At 44.0% G+C, this 19,134-nt stretch overlaps 1 protein-coding gene across 21 annotated transcripts in view; it reads right to left on the bottom strand.

The window, feature by feature from the left end:
* The window catches only part of GPHN (gephyrin), a 604,586-nt gene that overhangs the window by 312,070 nt on the left and 273,382 nt on the right, over window positions 1-19,134 (bottom strand). The window lies entirely within an intron of this gene.

Raw genomic sequence — 19,134 nt, 5'->3', positions numbered from 1 at the left:
ATAGTTGCACCGAGATGTTATCTTGTTGCAGTGCCAATGAAGTTGATGGTGCCATTTCTGGCACTGAGATTGAAAGAGAAGGTTACTCACCTTGTGCAGTAACTGAAGTTCTTCGAGATGTGTCCCCCTGTGGGTGCTCCACTCTAGATGTTGGCACGTTCTCTCATCCTTGATCGGAGATTTTTAGAGCAGTGCTCGTCTGGGTTGCGCGTGCGCAACTCCCACCTCATGGCACCGTTGGTGCCTCTGTTGGCACACACACAACCCAACCCCCTCTGTTCCTTCTCTACCGTAAAAGTCCTGTCTTTCAACACTGAAGTAGAGGGGAAGTGGGTGGATAGTGGTGCACCCAGAGGGGGACACAATTCAAAGAACCTCAGTTACTGCATAAGGTGTAACCTTCTCTTCTTCAAGTGGTGTCCCTGTAGGTGCTTCACTCTATAAATGGGAGAAAGTGGTAGCACGCGTTGTGAACTGCACAGAGCTCTGAGAGGTTTATATGTAAATTCATTTTGATATTTGACCACGGGCCCTGGAGCATTGTCCATGCCTATTTTGTGGATGATTCTGAGTATCATTGGAATGGGTAGGAATGCATGAAGGAGGTGTTCGCTCCAATCGCCCATTGATCCCATTTAAACCTGATTTTTTAAATTCTAGGACATAGTCCAGGATGATTGGAATCAATGTAGATGTGGCAACAATGTGTCTGGCTTTGCACCATGAAGTGAATATATGCCATTTTTGAAGGTAAGGTTTCCATGTTGTAGGCTTCCTACTATTTAGTAATATGTGTTTAACATGTCCCAAGCATTCTACTACTTCTTGGTAGAACCAATTAGGAAGCATGCTGTTAGGTGAAGTTTCTGTAGACCTGGATGGAAGATCCAGCTGTTGTCCTGGGTTAGAAGATTGTTGCAAAGTGGGAGAGTGATCAGCGTGTACATAGACATCTGAAGTAGGAGTACCAGATTTGCTGAGCCATGAGGGCACTATCATTAACATCATCGCCCTGCCCATGCCTATTTTGTGGATGACTCTGAGAATCACTGGAATGGATAGGAATGCATGAAGGAGGTGTTCGCTCCAATCGCCCATTGATCCCATTCCCAGTCATGTTATTGAGCAGTATTGGGGCATTTATGATTCTGTGCTGTAGTGAATAGGTCAATGGTTGGGTGACTCGAGTGTTGAAAAATGTTTTTCAGAATTGCGTTCAACTCCCACTCGTGTTTTTGACCAAATTGTCTGCGGGACTGTCTGCAGTGATGTTCTGGCATCCTGGTAAGAACATCATTGATATATTGATGTTGTGCTGGATGCACCAACTCCAGAGTTTTATTGATTCAGTGCATAGGAAGTGGGATCTTGCTCCTCCCTGTCGATTTATATATAACATGCACGCAATGTTGTCTGCCATTATCTTTATCATCTTGATTATCTTGTTTTCTATGAATGGGAGAAAGTGGTAGCATGCGTTGTGAACTGCACAGAGCTCTGAGAGGTTTATATGTAAACTCATTTCGATTTTTGACCACAGGCCCTGGAGCATATGGTTCTGTAGGTGCGCTCCCCACCCTAGCAGGGATGCATCTGTGGTAATCATAACCGAGGGTGGTTCCTGTGAAGACAGGATCCCAATCATCATGTTGATGGGTAGAGTCCACCATAGCAAGGATTTTAATACCTTGTTTGGCATCAATATTTTTTAAACCATGCTTGTGTTGTCTGTAGATGGTGGATAGCCATCCTTGTTGGCAGCGCATGTGTAGACGTGCGTATTGTACCATGAAGGTAGTGGCTGTCATGTGTCCTAGCAGTTGTAAGCATGTGCGTGCACTTAAAGTTGTGCTGTCTCTTATCAATGAAGGTTTATTATGGTACAGAACCTGGTTTCCGGTAATGATGCTCTGGATGTTATTGAATCCAGGTGTGCTCCTATGAATTCCAGTTGTTTTGTTGGGTTCAATGTGGACTTTTTGTTGTTTATCCTGTATGCTAGGTTTTGAAACAGTGCTTTCATTCACTGGGTTGCTTGGATGGCCAATGCTCGACTGCGTGCCTTTATTAGGCAGTCATCTAGGTACAGGAATATTGTGATTCCTTCCCTGTGCAAGTGTGCTGCCACTATGGCAAGCACCTTTGAGAAAACCCTTGGTTCTGTAGAAAGGCCAAAGGATAATATCTTGTATTGATAATGATTGTTTCCTAGAGTAAATCTGAGAAAGCATCTATGTGCTGGATGGATGGTAACATAAAAATAAGCATCTTGGAGGTCGAGGACTGAAAATTAGTCCCCCTGTTCCTGTGCAGGTATTATGGTGCACAACGTGACCATTCTGAATCTTTACAGATTCACAAACTTGTTTAGTCTTCTGAGATCTAGAATGGGTCTCCATCCTCTGTTCTTTTTCTAGGTTAAAAATAGTGAGAGTAGAAACCCTTCCCTCTGTGTTGTTGAGGAACATGTTCTACTGCTCCTATAAGTAGAAGATGCTTCACTTCTTGTTGTAACAAGTGCATGTGAAATGGAACCCTGAAGAGGGATGGAGAAGGGGGAATAGATGTGAAGTGATGGTATATCCCGAATGGACAATCTCTAACCCCTTTTTGTCTGATGTGATATCTGACCACTTGTGATAGAAAGGGTGTAGGCAAAAGTCAAATTGGATGGTCATTGTTTTTGGCACTGGATGGTGAGGGAAGTCATTCAGACCCGCGACCAAGACTTCAAAATTGTTGTTTGATTGAGGAGGGTTGAGATGTCGATGACTGTTGTGAGATTGTCAAAGTCTTTGTGGTCTCTATTTGTTCCGTTGAGGATCGTAGTGTCTCTGGTTTGAGTACTGTTGGTACCTTCATAGATATGGTTGAAACCTCTACTGTTTTCTCCTCACTGTAGGTGTATAAATTCCGAGAGTACGTAAGGTTGCCCATGCATCCTTCGTGGTATGAAGTACCTTGTCGGTTTTCTCCACAGATTTTGACCTTATCAAAGGGGAGATCTTCTATTTTAGTCTGTAACTCTTTGGGAAAATCAGCAAAGTGAAGCCACGATGCCCTCCGCAGGACAACCAATGTAGCTGTTGTCCTGGTGTCTGTATCAGCAACATCAAGAGAAGCCTGCAGAGCCATTCTTGCAATGAGTTGGACTTCGCTTATGAGTGACCCGAATTCTTCTTTTTTGTTATCCAGGATGTCGAATATTTTGGCATAACTGTTGTGATCATAATTTGACATCAAGGCTGCATAGTTGGCTATTCGTAATTGTAATGTTGCAGATGAACACACTTTCCTGCCTAGTAAATCCAGCCTTTTCCAATCTTTATTGTGGAGCATTGACCTATATGTGACTTGTTTGCCCCTCTGGTTTGCAGTATCTATAATGAGAGGGTTAGGGGCAGAGTGTGAATAGAAATTCCATCCCCTTACTAGGGACATAATATTTTTATCTGCCCTCTTGCAAGTTGGTGGGATGGTAGCTGGTGTTTGCCAAATATTGTTGGTTGGTTCCATTAATTCCTTTTTGACTGGTAACACAATCTTTGATGAGGTTGTAGAGCGAAGGATTTGTCATTTCTCCTTAAGTTTTTGAGCTGGTGCTGATATCGGTGCCATAATCGGCTTTGGTGCCGGTGCCATGTCTGTTGTCAGTACCGGTGCAGATGTTGGTGCCACGCTCATCATCAGTGCTGTGGCCACAGTCGGTGCCATAACCACTACTGGTACCGAAGTTGTTGTGTTTGCTGGCGGTTTGGCTTGGGAGGATGGTCTCTGTGCTATTTCTTTTGTTGGTGCCATAGTGGAGGAGGTCGTTTTGTTTTTCTCTCTCAACTCCACACCGGAACATTCTGGTCCTTCGGTGTCATGGCACAAATAGTACCTGAGGAACATGGCATCTCATAGGTACTTATTCTTGGGGTTTTTGTTACTTGGAGGGACGAACTCCTCTTCTTTGGTGGCTCCCTCCTAGATGAGGTTGATGCTGTCTTTTGTGATGGGGTGGCCTTCGTGCTCCCGTGGGCCGAGCGCTTTTTTCACTGTGGTAGGCACAAAATGGCCGCCCGGGACTCCCACCAGTCTCAAGATGGCGGCCATCTCTCTTCGGACCAGTCTTCCCTCAGGCCTTCGCAGGCCGAGTAGTGCCCTTGGGACCTTGGGTTCTAAGTTTTGGGGTAGGGGGTGTCCGAGCCCGCCCTCTCCTTCAGACACCAGCCCAGAGACCCTGGCTGACAGCAGTGGCTGGCTGCTGCTCTAAGGAAATGCGTAAGTCTTTTCTCTGGGCTGCTTCCCTACCCTGGACCCCATCGGGGCTAAGTGGCCACTCCACTGGGGAAGCCCCCCTGCTTTCCTCTGGCTTCTGCCACTCACTGTTCTTCTTCTCCAAAGCTCCTTCTCAACTCCAAGAGCACCCTGCCTGGCTGGCAGGGAGCTCATATCTGCTCCCAGGCAGTGCTTAATGGGTCTCAGCTGGCTCTGGCCTCAGCTGGCTCTGGCCTCAGCTGACCCTGATTAGTCTGGAGGGAGCCTTGGGCAGCTGCTAGGGGAAAAGGGCCTTGATCATTCTTGGGCTAACGTAGCGCCCTTCTACCACCCTCCGGTAGCCCCTGTCACACTTTCTTGAGGATTTCTCTTTTTTTCTGAAGAGGGGTTATCTGGCAATGGGTCAGAGGAGGGTCTCAGCGACTTTTCCATGAGAATATATCTCAGTCAGAGATCCCTCTCTCTTCTGGCTTTGGTTCTTGCATGATACGCATTTTTGAGGTACATGATCCTCATCCAGCCAGTTATCTTAGTATGAAAAAAAGTTTCTGTATGGGTGCTGATGCTAAATAACACAGCCCAATGAAAGCTTAGAATCCAAAACGCCCTAGAGTAGGAATAAAAACATTCCTCATACTCCCCTATTTTTTGTTTGTTTGAGCTATGTAGCACAGAGTCTGGAAAAGCCTGCATATAGCTGAGAACTAAAGTGTACAGGATTTAAGCAGCTGGGGCACTCTCTTCCTACCAATGACTGACAGGCTTAGTTCTGACTCCTCTGCAGCAGATAGGCTCCTGTGCTGTAATAGGCTGCCTGGGCAGCCGTTACAGACTGTGAGCGCTGCCCACACTGCTCGGCTCTGAGTACTGCCCAGCTCCTGCTTCTGACAGGGCCAGGGGAAGGAGTCTCGGAGGAAGTGGAGGAGCAGGGGAAGGGCCTCATGACAAGAGGGGGCTAAGGCCCATCTCAGCCACCCCCTTCCCCCGCCACCAGGAAGAAGCTGGTGCTGCCTCTGGTTTATATGCATGTGTGTGCTTGCTTCTGTGAGTGTGTATGTATGTATGTATTCAGTGCATGTTTATGGCTATAACCATAGCTCCCACTCCGCAGCAAAAATTCTGATGTTATGATTTAGGTGGTCATCACAAATTTGACAGATGTAATCTAAGTTCAGTAATAACCTTTTTAAGTATGCAAAAAAACCAAAACAACTTTTTTAAGTTGCTTGCCATGTGCAAATGAACAAAATTTAACTGTGACTTCGGCTAAATTGTCTATTCTTCTGTGTGGGCTGGCAGAGCCCTCAGGGAGCAACAACTATGGGGGGGCGGGGCCCAGGCTGAAGTAGGTCAGTCTGGCCCTCCGCCTGCGCTGGGCAGTTGCTCTCAGGCACCCCTGCCCCCATCCGGGCATACTTCTCCACTGCTCCTGGATCTGTGCGTCTGGCCAGCAGCTGCCGTTCTCGCTGCTCTGCCTTCAGAACTGGGCAGTTGGAGAGCGGCAGCTACTATGGGATGACTATGGGGGATGGGGGGCTAAAGGCAAAAGTTGGGGTTGCTATAGTCCCCGAAAGTCCTGCCCAGCACCACCCCAATGCAAACATTGCATGCAGACACACATACTACATGGAAACTCACAGTACATAACATATACACTGTACATACACATACAAAGCATACGCACATGCTATATGGCCATCCACATACACCCACACATAAGAGGACATGCAGTATAAATACACTGTAAACACACATTCACTATCCACTCAAGGGCAGGCACATAATATACACAATATAAGCACACATGGGTACATAATATGCACACACTTCATACATACATACTTTATGAATTCTTTTACACTTCTAACAAACATATATTACTACTAATCTCAGAAATGATATTTTTCAACTTTCAGGATTATCAAGGTTTAGATGGATTCTTTTCCTCCATGAAGTCAGATATGTAGTGGGGTCTGTGTCTACTATAGGCCCCTACCTGAGATTCAAGTTACATTAATTCAAAAGTCAATAGCATGGTATTTTCCCCACAAACTACTTTGAGCTGTGTAAGAAGTCAACCTAACACTTATGCTGGAAAACCTGTACATGCTTTCAAGTGTCAGCCACACATTCTTTAAGATTTGTCCCCAATTTTCTTGTTCATTTTTCATAATTAGTATTGTTACTGAAAAAAACACCTTCTTTTGCCGATCCACACATAGATCACTCTATAAGGCTAGTAAAAAGCAATCTGATTATTCTTTACCCTGTGGATTTACTTCAGCAACATATCAAGATATTAAGCCCTTAAAAGTCAGAGCTTTAATTTCACATATAGGCAGGGGAAGAGTGGGTAAGAAGTGTGATTTCTCTTCTGCACTACTGTGCATGAGAGGAGATTCCATTTTTTACCCTTGTGAGTGATACAGAGACCCATGGATGGCAACGAGAAAAAGGTTCACTGTTCTTTGTGAACAATTCTGGTCTCAGATCTGACAAGCTCACTACATGTAGTACACCACTTTCATGGTATTTATTCACAGTGTGTAGCTTGCGAAAGCTTGTCAACATTGTGAGATGTGTGTACAGATAATAGTTAAGGAATAATATATGCAACTATATTAAAAATTATTCTCTTACAGTCTTGAAGTAAAAGTTAGTCACCAGAGAATCATATGTCTTGGTGATGACCCATTCAAGCAGGAGGGAGTTGTCACCCTCCCTGGCTAACCAATTATGTAAAGTATTATTCAACTGTCTATCCTTTCCCAGAACAGTAAGTGGAAAACCACCAAAGATAACTGCGAACAATCAAAACCACCTGGAAGTGAAAAAGGAACATTACAACACTCAGGGGATCACCTTGTCATTGAATAAAGACAAAAGACTGTATCAGCATAGCACAGAGCAGGGAGAAGCACTCTGAATCCATTCACTGATGAGACAGCCTATTGAACAGGGGTGTTTTTTTATGAAAGATTGGATGCTACTGGTTCCTATGTAGACAGATAGCTTTGAAATAGACTGAACTTTGGAGAAAAGCTACTTTATTAGGTAGGAAAGGTAAATATTAATAAGTGTAGGCCCTAGTTCGTATTTTATTATTTTATTTTGCATTGTAAGATGTTACTTACCTTGTGAAGTAACGATGGTTCTTTGATATGTGTACCCCTATGGATGCTCTCCACTGTAGGTGTGTTTGTGTCCCTGCGCTGCTGATTGGAGAACTTCAATGGCAGTGTCTGTTAGGCCCTCACATGCTAAGGCTAGTCAGTACGCATGGCCTAATCCCCCCTCAGTTCCTTCTCTACCACAGTCATTGACAAGAACGCCAAAGTAGAGGGGAGGAGGGCGAGTTGTGGAGCACCCATAGGGGGACACATCTCGAAGAACCATCATTACTGCATAAGGTGAGTAACTTCTTCTTCACGTAGTGTCCCTATGGGTGCTCCACTGTAGGTCACTCCCGAGCAATACCCATTCTGTAGGATTGAGACTTCAGTCAGGTCAGTTACAGGTGACAGCATTGGAGAGCCAAAGATGGCCTCAGAGGTGGAATCCCCAGTGATCACATACTGTTCTGCAAAAGCGTGGCCTGATGCCCATGTTGCCACTCTACAGATCTCTGAGATACAGACATTCTTGAAGAAAGCGACAGATGAGGAGATGGATCTTGTAAAGTGTGTATGAATAGAGTCTGGAGGGGTCATGCTGCCAATTTGGTAACATTGTCTGATGCAGTTCAAGACCCACTTAGAGAGCCTTTGGGCTGATGTTGCTGAGCCCTTGAATTATTCTGCAATGGAGAGGAAAAGCCTAGGGGATTTCCTGAAGATCTTTATCCTGTCAAGGTAGAAGCCCAGGGCTCTTTTGACATCTAGGGTATGTAATTTAGCCTCCCTATTGTCTTGGTGAGGTGTGGGGTAGAAGACTGTAAAGTGAAGCAATTGATTCATGTGGAACAAACATGTTACTTCAGGAATTAATTTTGGATGTGGCCTAAGCATAATCTTGTCTGGAAAAAATACTATGTAGGTGGGATGCACCACGAGAGCTGCTCTCTCTTTTATTCTCCTGGCTGAGGTAATCACTATCAGGAAGGCTGTTTTCGCTGAGGTGACCAATGATTCGAAGGGAGGCCTAGTAAGTCCTTTCCATACCAGGTTTAGATCCCACACTGAAGTAAGGACGTCAAAGTTGAGGGAAGAGGTTTACTATACCCTAGAGGAACCTTTTGTTAGTTGGGTACCAAACTGAGTACCCCTCTACAGGTTGGTGAAAGGCTGTTATAGCTGCTAAATGGACAGTAATACAAGGGCTCTACCATCAATCAAACATTGGCCCCGACCCCTGACCCCTCAGGTTCTGCCCACTGGTTACCTTATGGCCCGCCCCCTGGGGTATTACTTCCTGGTCAAGATGGACACCTGACCAGAAGTGGATCATGTGATTCCTCTGAGAACTCTTCCCACCGCCCTCCACCAATAGGAGCGGGTTTCGCCCACGCAGGACCACCCCCGAGACTGGATTTGACCAAATAGAGCACTGTAGGGCCTTCTTATAGTATTAAACAGTAAATCACCATGTATAACAATCCTTAATGTTACTGTACCCTCTCCTGATTGCAGGACCTTGCAGATATCAATGAATGTTTTAGGGTGGGTTTTTTTTTTTTTTTCATTTTAAACATGTTTCTTTCATGCTTAATGTTTTGAAATAAAATGGATGTGCCACAACCATAGTAAGCATCCTACAAATACCTTTAGCTTTTAAATGTTTGATTGTTCTTACAACAAATCCTTTTTTAAAAAAAAATAAAAGTATGGTGGAGGTTTGTGAACCTTTAAAACATTTGTTTGTTTTGAAATAAAATGGATGTGCCACAACCATAGTAAACACCCTACAAACACCCATAGCTTTTAAATATTTGATTGTTCTTACAACAAATGCTTTTCTTTTTTTTTAAATAAAAGTATGGTGGTGGTTTGTGGACCCTTGCAACATTTCAGGTTTTGGGGCTTTTTTGGGTTAGGCCCTTGTTTATTTTTGTAAATATATTATTTTAAACTTGTCATGATTTTGAATAGCTAGAAAAACTGACCCACAGTGTTCAGCATACTCCTGAGGTTTTAATTTTAAACTGTCTGATTGCCTTCTACAAACTCCCAGGGGTATATTTAAACTGTCCAGTCGCATTCTGCAAACTCCCAGGTTTATATTTAAAACTGTCCAATAGCTTCCAGCAAACTCCTGAGGTTATATTTAAACTGTCCAATTGCCTCTACAAATTCCTGAGGTTTTATTTAATTTTCTATTATTCAGAGCTCAACAACCCCACTCACTCACCTCCCTTACTGTGAGTGAATGCCCATCGAACCTAATTACTTATCATTAACTAATCCTGGTAGAAACTAAGATGCATGATCAATCACATCTAGACCAACAGACTGGTTAAGTCAATAGAGTCAACCTTGTACTTCAGTGGGGTGGGGTGATTAAACCATCAGCTCAACAGGGTGAATCAGCACTATTGTACTCAGACAAATATCACAAACATCCTTGTTTTATACAGTTTTTTTTTGTTTGTTTGTTTTTTTGCTTTATTTTAAAACACTTTTTTTTTGTTTGTTTTTCCCACAGGATTCTACTACACACACTTCAGCTTTTTGCTGTAAATACACAAAGACACAATAGCTGGATTCTCAAAAAAGCATTTTTTATTTAGAAGACATGCAGCCCCCTTGAAAACAAACCAAGATGCTCCATCAAAATATTTATCATATTTAAGGTCCACACAGACCTTGTAACAGAAACACAGGTAGTCACAAGGCCCCTTTTCAATAGATACATTTATTTATAACTAACAAACTTTAGATTGCATGTACGTCCCCTTGCCATTCTCTAACTTAATCCTTTTGGATTTCTTACAAATAGTCTGCTTCCTAAGTAGGGTTCTATAACTTTTTGTGCAGACCAGACAGTCCATATCACTCTCTAAACAGGAGTTTGGTCTTCTGGTTTGGTCATTTTCTTTAAAACACTGCCAGAGTCTTGATCAAACTACACAGCATCTACCAAGGTCATCCCTTGTGCTAAATGTTCTTGAGTTAAGCAGAGACATTGCATAACATAACGTATGGCAATAACAGCATTTAATAAGCTTTCAGTTTTGAAGTTTATATCCTTTGAAGTCCAAGTCACACAGTCATGGTGCCATTGGTTTGGTGCGTCTATGACTTAGCCCTCACAATCTTCAAAAAGCTTTTCCCTAAGGCAGTGATTAAGGACAGCATAAACAGCTACACGTACAATAGACGGCATTACTTTTTTATGCTCACGACGTGGCACTGGCTCAATTAGTTCCATGCCAAGCCTCCTCAAACTCCATATAGGCATCATCCTCGGTATCATCTTCTTCGATTTGTATTGGCGTTGAGCAAAAACAAGATGGGCCTGAGTCATCTACGTTGTCTGATGCAACATTGTTCAGGAAATCGGGGCCCGAAAGGCATTGTTGAGCTGTCAAGAGATTTTCAGAAAAGAAATAGATGTAAGCCCATACTGCTTGGTTTTTTTTAAAAAAAGATTTATTCAACCCCAGTCAGTTCCTAATCCCATCAAGCCCCACATCCTTGAGCATCACTTCTTATCAGTCCTTTACCTGTACAGCGTCTTCTCCATTTGCTTTGTCATTCGGTGCTGGTGAGAGGCCATCAGGCTTGTCTGGCTGCCTCACGATCGATCGATCAGGTTTCGGTGTATCCAACAAAGGCTAGGCCAAAGGGCTCACCTCAGCTGCTTCCTCCTCCTCCTCAGCACTGTCGCTGATTGAGCGCTTTCTACGAAGGGGGGCAAGGGCCTAGGAGCTAAAACAAATTCCGAAGTTCTCATGGGTGTGGTGAAGAAGTCCATGTTTTCCTCTAAGCGCTTCCATGATTTCTGAAACACACATTCTTGAAACGAGACGGGTTCTTCTGCTTAGCCCTTGGCATTCCAAGGGCAGTGCTGCCAACCATCAAGCCCCAGAGATCGGTAGGGGTTCTAGCCTAAACCTCCGCGCTATACCTATTCTGATTGGTACACGTTTCCCCTCTGGGACAGTCTAAGTGAGTGAAACCCACTCTGATTCGTAGAGGGTGGTGGGAGAAGGTCTCAGAGGGGTCACATGATCCTCTTCTGGGGTGGGTCACTCTGCCCCGCCACGTGCCCTTTTTGGTCAAATCCACTCTTGGGGTGGTCCTGCGGGGGTGAAACCCACTCCTATTGATGGAGGCGGTAGGAGGAGTTCTCAGAGGGGTCATATGACCCACTTCCGGTAAGGTGGGTATCTTGACCTGGAAGTCTAACACCCCAGGGGGCAGGCCGTATAGTGACAGGTGGGCGGGGTCTGAGGGGCCAGGGATGGGGCCAATGTTTGATTGATGGTAGGGCCCTTGTACTACTATGGACTCTAAGACAGCTTTGGGATAATTCTGACTTTTTAAGGGTTAGGGCATAGTCTAGGATATGTTGAAGTGCTGCGGATGTTGGGGAGATTTGGCAAGATGTGCACCAAATCTGAAACCTGGACCATTTCTGCAGGTAAGTGCATCATGCTGAGGACTTCCTACTGTGTAACAGAACATCTTGTACCTCTCTTGAACAGGAGTTTTCTAGGTGTTGGAACCAAGCAGAAGCCATGCCCTGAGGTGGAACTTGGGATGTAGGTTCCACCCTTTGTTCTGTGAGAGAAGGTGCAGAGTGTTTGGGAAAGAGATCAGTGGGTATGTTGTGAGCTGTGGTAGATAAGGATACTAGGACTGTCTCAGCCATGTCAGAGCAATCAGGATGACGTGAGCTCCATCTTTTTTTATTTTCAGCAGGACCTTTGACAGAAAGGTAAACAGAGGAAAGATGTAGAGAAGATCCTTGTCTGAGGGGAAGAGGTGAGCATCGCCCAGGGAGTGCTGTCCTATCTCAGCTCTGGAGCAGTAGCATGGATATTTCTTGTTCAGGTGAGTGGTGAACAGGTCTGTGGATGGTGTCCCCCAACGTCTGAATAAGTCTTGAAGCACTGTCAGGTCTCTCTCTCACTAGTGGCCATATGGGAATTTGTGACTAAGACTGTCCACAATCGAGTTTTGTGTGCCCAAAAGGTATGTTGCGGACAGCATAATGTTGTGGGAAATGCACCAATTCCATAACCTCATTGTTTCTGTGCACAGCGAGGACAACTGGCTCCTCCTTGTTGGTTGACGTAGTACATGCAGGCAATAGTATCTGTTAAGATCTCTGTGCGTGATCCTATAATCAGCAGAAGGAAATGGGGAGAGGTATTCCTGATGATTCTTAGCTCGAGGAGATGGATATGGTGGGTATCTCTGAGGGCAAACATTTGCCTTGTGTTGTGAGACCATTTAGATGTGCTCCCCACCCTATGAGTGATGTGTTAGTGGTTACAGCGCAATGATGGTATTGTTTACGAGAAGGGCATCCGTTTGCAAATGTTGGCTGAGTCATTCCACCAGTCTAAGGAGTGTTTGATCCTGGTAAGTAGTGACAGGGGTTTGACCAGACTGTTCTTGTTTGTCTATAATCCGAGTTGAACCACACTGCATATGAAGCCTGGCACTGCATATGAAGCCTGCTGCCATATGCCCCAAGAGCTGGAAGCAGAGCCTGGCTGGTTTTTGTGGACTGCTTTGAGCAATGATTTAAGTGTGACCAAGGACAGGAACCTGTGTTGAGGTAAGAGTGCTTTGGCCTGTAACGAACTGAGGTCAGCCACTACGAATTCCAGGCGTTTCACTGGAGTGAGGGTTGACTTCTGGCTGTTGATCGGTAGACCCAGTCCAGTAAACAAGTATATTGTAGTGTTGGTGACTTGGAGAGCCTCTCAAAGAGATCAGGCTCTGAGGAGACAATCATCCAGGTATGGGTAGATCATTATCCCTTGAGAGTGTAAATGAGCGGCTACCAAGAAGATAACCTTGGAAAATACTCTCGGGGCCGATGGTAGTCCAAAAGGGAGAACTCTGTATTGGTAGTGGTCATGACTCAGAGTGAATCTGAAGAATCTTCTGTGAGCTGGTAGGATCGAGATGTGAAAATATGCATCCTGAAGATCGAGGGCTCAAAACCAGTCTCCCTGTTCCAATGCCAGAATGATCCTTGATAAGATGACCAGATTGAATTTTTGAGGCTTGACAAACTTGTTGAGAGCTCTGAGGTCTAGTACCTCCCTTCCTTTTGGGTATTAGGAAATAATGAGAGTAGAACCCTTTGCCTCATAGATGTTGAGGTACTGGTTCTATGGCTCCTAACTGGAGAAGGTGATCTATTTCTTGTTGTAGTAACCTCTTGTCAGAAGGGTCCCTAAAGAGGGATGAGGAAGGGAACTGTGTAGGGGTTAGGGAGGTAAAATGGATGAAGTACCCTGTTCGAATGATCTCTAGGACACATTGATCCAATGTTATGCATTCCCAGGCACTGCATAACATTGCCAGTAGGTGGCCAAATGCGTGAAAAGTGATGGTTGGCTGTATCAGTTGAGGGGGAGTGGTTTAACAGTGACTCACTGACCCATCAAAACTGTTATTTTGATGTAGAGGGCTGGGATGAAGACTGCGGGCCAGATGGTTTGCATTTAGGGATTTTCCCTTTCTTTCTTTGTGGCTCATAGTGATGCTGAGGTGGGTACTCAGGTGCGTATGGTCTGTGCTGGGATTGGGAATTTAATAGTCTCTTTTTTCCGTGTTTATAGATACCCCGTGACCGGAGGGTAGCCTGTAGTCTTTCAGGGTGTGAAGGGAGGTGTCAGTCTTTTTGGCAAAGAACTTCGTGCCCTTCAAGGGAAGGCCCTCAATCATGGACAGCACCTCCTTTGGAAAGCTCGACAAATGGAGCCATGGTGCTGGTCGCATCATCACAGCTATGGAGCTGAACCTAGACACTGCGTCGGCCGCATTGAGGGCAGACTGCAGGGATGTCTTTGCCACTAATTGGCCCTCTTGGTAACAGCCTTAAATGCGTCATGATGTATCATTTTATCAATAAAGTCATTCAGTTTAGAGTAATTTATGTAATTGTACTTCACCACGAGGCTTGGTAGTTGGTGATACGGAATTGCAGAGTAGCTGAGGAGTTCGCTTTTCTGCTGAAAAGATCAAGGTGCTTCCAATCCCTATCACAGGGAGTAGTCCTTGACTGGTGTTGTCAGCCGCGGGAGTTGATTGTGCCCCCCCACGATGGAGTTGGGTGGCGGGTTGGAAAAACAGAACTTAGATTCCTTGGCAGGGACATAGTAGTTTTTTTCTGCTTGCTTGCAAGTTTGCGCCATTGATGCTGGAGTTTGCCATACAGTATATGCTGGTTCTAAAACGGCCTCATTTATACGGAGGGCGATCTTTGAGGAGGACAAAGAGTGAAGGATGTCAAAAAGCTGATGTCCTTGACTTCCTCCAATGGTGTCTGAAGGATGTCTGGTGCCTCTTCATCAGCTCCTGGAAGAGACAAATGTCATCTGCCAAAGATGGTGGGGGACATGATGGCGTCATCCAGAGAAGAGGAGGATATCGTCCTCAGTGTCACTTCATCATCAGTACCAGCTTCCTATTCCTGTATGACTTGAGGTGGCTCCAAAGGCCTGGATGCTGCAGCGGACGGGGTATGCCTGGAGTGTTCTTGGGCAAGGTTTGAGGCCTGAGAGGCATGCTGTTGGTGCGCTGCCAAAGGGTCCCAATATGGCCATTGGGGTGGTGGTGGCATAGAGCCTGGTGGTGGCACCCATGGGTGGCCATACCAAGATGTGGGGGCATCTGTGGGTATATCTTTGGGCTCTGCTGGTAATGAGAGCTTTACTGTCTGAAATCTCGCTAGAGAGCCGAGGAGCATGCCATGGCTGTAGGGATACTTCCTGTGCTTGGTAGAGGCTCAGTGCAGTGGCCCTGGTACCGAGAGGTGGGCACTCTGGTGCACCTGGCACATAGAGGCCTCTGGAGTGGTGGGATTCCACCAATACCGATCATCCTGGCATCAGTGTCGGTGTCAGGGGGGAGGTGGGAGAAGGTGAGGTGTCAAGGATGGTACTGATGTGGGATCGCATACCAGTTCCTTCTTAGAGGAGTGCTTGCTCCTGTCTTTGTCCCTCGGTGCCACTGACTCAGTGCCCATGCCCATTGGGTCTGTAGGCTTTTCAACAGTACCTGCCACTGAGGATTTCCATGAGTTGTAGGTACCGGACTGAGAAGGTCTTGGTGCTGGCTGTACCAAGCTTGCTGGAGAATGTCTACAGCTATCTTGGGGCTCACTGTGGGGACTTGCCACTCTCTTTTTCGATGAATTGTGAGAGGTGTCAGTGGTTGTTTCTTTAGATGTTGACAGCTGTGGGGAAAACTCACGTCTGCCAGATGATTCATGGTGCAGATCCAGAGAGGGTCAGAGAGAGGCCTCCATGAATCTTCTGCCTGAGCTCTCTATCTTCATGTGACTGGGACCTCAGTTGCTGTCACAGACCACACTTTTGTTGATTGTGGCTTTCCCTGAGACAGCAAATGCACTTGTCTGTGATCGGGATTGCCTTGTTGCAAGAGAGGCACTTCTTGAAGCCAGGAAAGAAACTAAAGATCTTTTAAAAAAAATGTTTTTAATTTTTAAAGATAAAATAAAAGAAGAAAGTATAACTAGACCTATAACTATGAACTAGGAGACTAACTAACTATAGAAATACAGATTAAAATAATGGTCTAATGGGACTGCAAACACCTCTGTCTCTGTCTCGTGGCTGTTGAGAAGGATCTGAGGAGGTTAGCCCACGTGTGCTGATTAGCCTTGTGGCACAGCATGAGGAGAGAAAGCACATGTGCGGGCCTACTGGACACTGCTACCAAACTCTCTGATCAACAGCGCAGGGATGCAAGCAAATCTACAGGGGAGTACCCATAGTATACTACATGAAGAAGAACCACTCGTTTCTATCACACTCTCTTGTTTCTAGTGGAATCTCTACTCTTTCTTAAATAAACTTTCTTTTGTTTTTTTACAATTGATGTGTGCTATACAGGAGCAGTGGTTTAAGGTAAAACTGGAACACTGGGGTTACACTGCTCCTTTGGGAAAAGAGGATTTGGGATTTCTGAGAGTAGCAAGTGTTAGGGGCTGGAAATCATAGGGGAATTCTTCAAGGGGACTCAGGGACTGGGGTGCACCTCTTGTTAACCTGCCAGGCAAAGACAGTGCTGACTAAACCCAGAAGAGAGTGCTTGAGTGGCTGAAAAGCTGGTGGGGTTAGGGAGCTAACATCCAGTTACCACAAGCAAGACTTCCTTACGGTGGATGCAGGAGTAAAAGGGGTGTCACAGACCTGGTGACCCAGAGAATCATCACAACCTAGTTTATATTTAATCTCCTCTGTTCACCTTCTCTTCTTTTCTCCTCCCATCACCGTCTGTTCTCCATCTCCTTTTATAGAAGGAATTTAGACAAAATAAATTCCCTCTCTTTACAAAAAGGACACTCTGTCTTCCTACTTAGCAGCTACTACTCAGAATGGCTTCTTTAAGTGCTGATGCCTGTCTGTTACCATAGAAACAGACCACAAGAATACTGTTTTATATAGAGTCTTATAATGTGCACATCACTGTAGTATCTGAGCACTTTCCAGTATTGTTTTAAGTATTAAGCAACATGACTAACATCTCTCACATGTTTGTTATCTCAACCTCTCCCCGGGGGAATGGAAGGGACAACTCCAAGAAGCAAAAAGCACTGTGTCTTGTAGAGAGATAAGAGAGCTTACTGCTACCCACTGGCTATACTGAACTGAAAGAAGAGGACTTTTAATACTACTCCCTACTTCCCTAGATGTCAAGGTAGTTGAGCAACCAAGGTCTTGTTCTTATCCACCTAAAAGAGGGTGGATCAAAACAATCCTGCTTGGCAGGATTCAGCAGCAAAAAACTGAGCAACTCTTATGCCTCAAAACTGAAAATATGTAAAAATTGATTTACTTTTAATTATTTATGCATTCATATCCCCCCCCCAATTACACTCATTTTCCACAGTGAAACAAGATAGGTCAGTTTTACTTTCTACCTCTCATGCTCTAGCAAAGTGCCACTGGGCCTGGGTTTCCAGAATTGAAGGGGAAGGATTACATTTCTTTAAAAAAAAAATTGGTTGAAATTCTCTGAATGTCAGGAAATAAATTCTAATCAACACTAGGATTTGCAAACCATTTGTCTTTTTATCAAAATTACCAAAACCTAAATTTTTGACCTTACACTAGTCAATCATACTCCTTTAATAGTTTAAGATTTACAAGTTCACAGGTTTCAAAGGAAGGAGAGAAAGTTCAGGCTTTTGCTCATGCCAGGGACAGATTAAGACCTGCTATAAGTAGGTGCATCTTCAATACAGTCTGGATACACAGATGCTGCTAAAACTGTGTGCCAAATTCTCAGTTGTGTAAATCTGCATAGCTCCATTTAATACCAATAAACAATACAAACTGCTAAACTGTTTTCCCTGAGCAGATTTGGTTAGAGTAAATTCAGTTACAAAATATTTTAATTGAAAAACAGAAATCTGCCCCTAGTCTAGTCAACCCCTCAAAATCAAAGAGTTGTTGAGATTTGTGTCTGCGTCCCTGGTTTCCATTCACCCTCCCCATCCCCCCCCCCCCCCCCCCCCCCCCTTTTTTTTTTTTTTTTTAAAGTTAAAAGGACAAATATGCTTAGAGCTGGATATGCTCTTGATCACCAAAGGAAAATGAAAAAGTTTAAATATTTCTAGGCTTGGCAGAATTCAATTTTATTTATTTTTTTAAATTTTGATGGGTAATATCAATGTTTATTTTTAACCATTTTTTCGATTTTTATCAATTTAAATTTTCACAGTTACAGGAAATCATAGGGGATTAGACAATAGGGTGGGGTCAAACAAATATTTTATGACAGTAGATGTTAATCACGAAGTTAAAGCTTTATAACCTTTAAAACACAAATTGTCAACATCACATGTCAAAATATACAAAGTAAATATCCTTAAATCGAACTAGTAAAGTTCTCAAACGGCATTTTTCTCAACATTCCAATCTATAAATATTGATTATCTATGGAAATATTTCTTCTGATTTGTGTGTGTACAGTGAAACCAATGATTACCGACATTTATGGATAAAAATCTAATCCTTCCAAGCCTACATATTTTGAAAAAGTTAAAAAATGTAAGCCAACATTTTCAAAGTCAGATGTCTAAAGTTAGATTCCTGAATCCGTATTTAGGCATGTAAACATAAATGGCCTGAATTATACAGGTGCTGAGCATCAAAACATCCTACTGAAGTCAATGAGAGCTGAAGGTGATCAGCATCTTTCAAAATAGGTCAGTTCTGTTAAGGTGTCTAAGTATGGATTTAGGAACCTAACTTTAGGCACTCATTTTTTAAAATTTTGGCACAAACTATAAAGCCTGATTAAAACTGTTGTACAATAAAATACCCAAAGTTTAAATAAAGGTATCAAGTCAGAAATTAGAGGGGAAAGACTTATTGAGTCTTTTAGATTCTGTCAAGTTGATTAAAACAATGTTTTGGCCCTGTGGAGATACAGCTAAATGAATATAGCAAATATAATCAGTTAGGCTCAGTGAAAAAAAAGGGACTTTAAAATGTATGAAAAGGACAATTTTATTTTCATGCTGTTTTTAATTTTAGAGACTGCTCGAAATGTCAGGTCAGCTATTCAATATCTAAAATAATTTTTGACAGTTTCCAGTATTTATCAGGCGGGGTATTACGCGATGGTCTCTGTGCACAAAAGGAGGCGGAAGGGCTTTTTCATGTAACACCTTAGGAATTCTCCCCAGCAAAACACTTCCAGTGCTGAAAGACAG

The sequence above is a fragment of the Emydura macquarii genome, unplaced genomic scaffold (genome assembly GCF_026122565.2).
Source record: "Emydura macquarii macquarii isolate MOO-44397 ecotype Brisbane River unplaced genomic scaffold, CSIRO-AGI_Emac_v2 contig_1876, whole genome shotgun sequence".
In the NCBI taxonomy this organism is placed as follows: Eukaryota; Metazoa; Chordata; order Testudines; family Chelidae; genus Emydura; species Emydura macquarii.
The sequence above is the reverse complement of the archived record's forward strand: the minus strand, read 5'-3'. Positions and strand labels throughout refer to the sequence as shown.